Source organism: Ornithodoros turicata, chromosome 3, assembly GCF_037126465.1.
Source record: "Ornithodoros turicata isolate Travis chromosome 3, ASM3712646v1, whole genome shotgun sequence".
Classification (NCBI taxonomy): domain Eukaryota; kingdom Metazoa; phylum Arthropoda; class Arachnida; order Ixodida; family Argasidae; genus Ornithodoros; species Ornithodoros turicata.
The window spans coordinates 88,268,918-88,273,466 of NC_088203.1; the positions used below are offsets into that span (position 1 = coordinate 88,268,918).

General features: G+C 48.4%; 1 long non-coding RNA gene across 1 annotated transcript; it reads right to left on the reverse strand.

Annotated features, from left to right (window-relative positions):
* Positions 1-3,375: 3,375 nt before the first annotated feature.
* On the reverse strand, positions 3,376-4,335 carry LOC135387444 (uncharacterized). Its single transcript, XR_010421116.1, has 2 exons — positions 4,024-4,335; positions 3,376-3,556 (listed from the first exon to the last, which is right to left on the reverse strand). It is a non-coding gene; the product is annotated as an uncharacterized LOC135387444 (long non-coding RNA).
* Positions 4,336-4,549: the final 214 nt, after the last annotated feature.

The window sequence follows — 4,549 nt, forward strand, 5'->3', positions numbered from 1 at the left end:
AATAGTTGTATGATCATGTCAGCAGCAGTTACATTTACGTTGCAGATTGTAATAAAGCAAGAACAGGCATGTTCTACCTTTGTTCATGTATATGATAACCAACAACACTTACGGAAACCCGTGTTTCCACAACCTCGGGCCTCTCCTCGTCAGTCCCACGGCAAAGAAAGACATTGCACAACAAAGTCAAACTAGTAACAAAACAAGGTCTATCGCGTACCTTGGTGGGCAGCAGAGACAATGGTGAGTTTTAGTATAACGTACGCTGTCAGATTTGGGTACCTAAGGGATAGCCGGGTGGTTCTGCACAAGGCGTAGTCTTGAGCGTGCCCAGAACCACAAACGGTATCCCTTACGTACGCAAAGGCGATAGCGTACGATGCACTAAAACTTTCTAATGTGTTCCGGCCAACTCAACTAAAACAAGGAAAAAGAGACCCCCTACGCCTACGTACCAGTCTTAAAAAACTCTTTGCCAAAAACGTCCTCCAGTGAGAGCGTGCGATAACTGAGCGCATCGTCCTCTGTTGGTGCTGCTTCCCACAAACTGGAAACTGAAAATCAAAACGTGCCCCACACACTACATCCGCAAGCACCTGTGATAACAGCATCCAGTATTTTGTATCAGAAGGTGTTCCAAAAGATTGGGAGAGGGGTTCATTAGTACAGTACGTTGCAATAGCTTCATGTATCTTTATTGACATGTGTCTAAAGTTGAAATAGCAGATCCCCCAGAATGGGAGGTGTATTGGAAAGAAAGGCTGAGGGTGTCGACTATCATTTCGGGGGTGTATGGATTGTCTGGATAATTTTATTTATTTGATTTGATATGAATTATTGATTCATTCGTGCTCAAGAACAGCCACAAGGGCCTTGGTGTTGGTGCACATAAAGGGAGGCAAAGTAGCAATTACCATTGAGTGGCAAATACCGTAAATGTACAAGCAAAACGCGCACAAATACGCACCACACAACACCATACCATACCATTTCACCGTACACCACAATACTATAGAACATCATGAGTACGCGCAAATTAATTCCGTATTAAATTCAATATTCAAATTCAGTAAATTAATGGAATTGAATTAAATCGTGAGATAAATTGTTTGTAATAAATAAAATATATGCGGTAAATAATAGCTCGTGTAAAGTAAAATCAACCAAACATGAAAAATAAACTACACTTGAGTTAACTGGCACACAACTTATACCACTCACTTGTCAGATATTTCGCTCTCTGTTTTCTCCAAATGGTACGAAAAGCGCTCTCGCTGAAGCACACCAATGTGCACTTCGTTTCTCAAACTCTGCGGTCTAGCTTATTATGTGTGTCATGAACAGTGCACGTGACATTTGTGCAACATCTGGAACAAATGTTTAACATGGAAGTCTCAATTATTTGTCTCTCTGTCTGCAACCTCTGTTGCAAAGCGACTTCTTTCCAGTCCTGTCATCAAGTAGTGAGCAAACAAGACCAAAAAGTAGCTTTCTGCAAGAAAATTGTGCAAGGCAGCTGAAGCCACTTCAGCTATATGCGGTCCTCTCTCCTTCCGTTGTTTCTGCTCCTATCCCTCCACGTCCTATGTATACATCACTGCTCTTGCGAATTGTGGAACAGTTGCGTTTATTTATTCTTTACTATTGTTCAACCCTAAGTACCATAGTGATCATTACGTGGCTCTGTGCCATACGAAACAGTTGACAGTGAATAAACAAGACAACGTATATGAGAGAGACAACCACATGTGCTAGAGATACGTTTATAACGTGCGCACGTGCATTCTGAAGGCTACGTTTTGTGTGCTCTTTACTCTGGAGGAGGCAAAACGACCCCTCACAAACGCTACACATCCCTTCACACGACCCCACACAACGCTAACGAACGAGCCTTTCGGGCTTCCTCCGATTCAGCTTGGCGGCGCCGTCTCGCAGCGTCAGCCTTCTTTCGCCGCTGCTTCGCATAACTTATGGCGTGCCCACGCAGACATGCCTGAACCTGTCGACCACCGTAGCTGCACCGCCGACGCAACGCGTCCCGCGTCGCGCTCTCCTTCAGTCCTTCCTGCTCCACTCACCGCGCATGCGCTCAGTGCCGTGGCTACAGACAGCTCACACCGCGATTCTTCAGTAGCGAGGACTCTCATGCTAACGCGTGAAAAAAGAGGGAAGGGGGATATGTTCATGCCCCACTAAACCCGTACAGCAACGCTCATTTGCTTTGTAGTCATAGGATGAGATCTGCTGCAGTGGCCCCAGCTGTCGTGTGGTGCTTAAACTGAGCACTCCTTGATTAAACTGAACACATTGCCTCTCGTAGTGATATAAGCTGCAACTGTGTAATTAATTTTTTCTCGTCCTGCTGTGCTACTATAAAGGAAATGTGTCATTGAATTTCATGGTGACTTGAAGATATTTCAACTTAAAACGTAGCAGTTTCCCTTGATTACCATGGGTGCGAATCACTTCATATTGGCTGGGTTGCATTTGGAGCGTCTTCGGCACAGTGAGTGGTTTAGTTAAGTGTGAAAGAAATGGTCATTAAGATGTGCACACACACACACAAATGGGATGATGATTCGGTGTGTCATTCGCCGCCCCTATGGCGGTACAAAGCGCCATTGCTCTTGCGGAAGGGATGAGAAAGGGATGATGATGAAAAAGTATCCTATTAGAGTTCGTCCATTAGTCCAGCGCTGGACAGGAACTCAACAACAACTCGTAGGCCTTGCATCTCATATGAGGGGTCCAATCATGGCCCGAGAATTTTAGTTAAGCTGAACTGGCATCGATCGGCGCATTTCAGAGCAGTTTCCATGAGCGCTCGCTCGAGAACGTACACTGTCCGCAGACCAGGAGGATGTGGTGGAGGTCACCACGCGCACCACAGGTGGAACAAAAGCGGGATGCGCCGACACCGAGGAGATGTTTGAAAGCCGGTGTAAAAGCCACATTAAGTCTCACGCGGTGGAAGACTGTGGTAAAGGAACGTGGCATTCGGCATGGGAGAGTAAGGGAGAATGGGGGGTCCACGGAGTAAAGCAGAGAGTGGGTGGTGATGACACATTGCCATTGAGAGTGCATGTGCATCTTGGGGCCGGTGAGGCTTGAGACGAGGTAACGGCGATCCCACCGAGACAAGATGATAGTAGTAAGTACTGACCACGATTATCCGGAAACGCACATCTGGCCTGGACGCCATTAATTAGCAATTAGAGCTAATTGGGACCCCCCACATTAATCAGCACCCTCCAGGGAGCCATCACACTAATTGGGGAATGTCTATCTTGCGTCCAGACCAAGATGTGCGTTTCCGGATAATCGTGGTCATAAAAAATAAAAAAATAGGCAGAAAATAAAATAAAAAGATAGAAATAGAGTGGAGAGAAACAATTTATTCGAAAATCAACGATGCCGCGGCGAAGAAGCCGCTCCGCAACACCCGAGTGACCAGCGTCCGCCATGTTGGTAGTTTGCACCCAGCAGTTGCAGAGATCGACGACAGGTGGCCACTTAGTTGCAAGGCATCACACCAGATGGCGCCACCATCATAGCTCTAGACGAGAAAGACAGAACAAGATACTAGCGGCGGGTAAAAATGACAGCACTGCTAAGCAAGTCTAGGCATGCGAGAGAAAAGGTCTAACCGCTACTGCTAAAACAGAAAACAGTACACATCGGGGAAAAAGGCTTACGGGGACGATCGCTTAGGCCCAACACTACGCAGCTAACACAAGGCGGGAACCACACATCGCTAAACATGCGAGAAAAGGCTTAACACGAGCGCGGTCACCGCTAAACACGGCAAACATACGAGGAAAGAGGCTTACGGGGGCGATCGCTTAGCCCTAACCACAACACTATGCAGCTAACACAAGGCGGGAACCACACATCGCTAAACATGCGTCAACAGGCTTGGACACCGCAAAACAAGTCTAAACATGCGAGAAAAGGCTTAACACGAGCGCGGTCACCGCTAAACACGGCAAACATACGAGAAAAGGAGCGCGTCAAATCACTCACCTTTTCCCCCGCGGCAACTTCCAGGCAGAAACTGAGCGAGCGCGGAGAACATACGTCTGCTCCCTACGAGATCCAGCCAGCAACTGAGCGAGCGCGCGGAGCGCACGTCCGTCTTCCGCGACGGTCCGAGAGAAACTGAGAGAGGCGACGCGCGCGCGCCCTCTGCTCCACCCGTCCGCGCATGCGCGCGCGCGCGCTCCTAGCGCCCCCTGCGCCGGCCGCGGGTGTTTTCGGTTTCGGCTCTCTGCTGCTGCGCGCGCGCTCCTAGCGGCGACGGGTGGCTTTTCAGTTTCGCTTTCATTCTCCGTTCTTTGCGCGCGCGCGTTTATCTCTATAAAGGCAGCGCGCACCGCGCTCGCGTCATCATTCTGACCGATACGTGGAAAACGCCATGTGTGGTTTATTCTCCTGCGTTTCTCGTCGTCGCAAGGAAAAGACAAAAAACGAAGAACTTCGCGAATTTATACGCGGCATCGTGGAGGAAGCCTTTCAAGTCCACCGTCTGGAATGGTTGCAAGCACGTCAA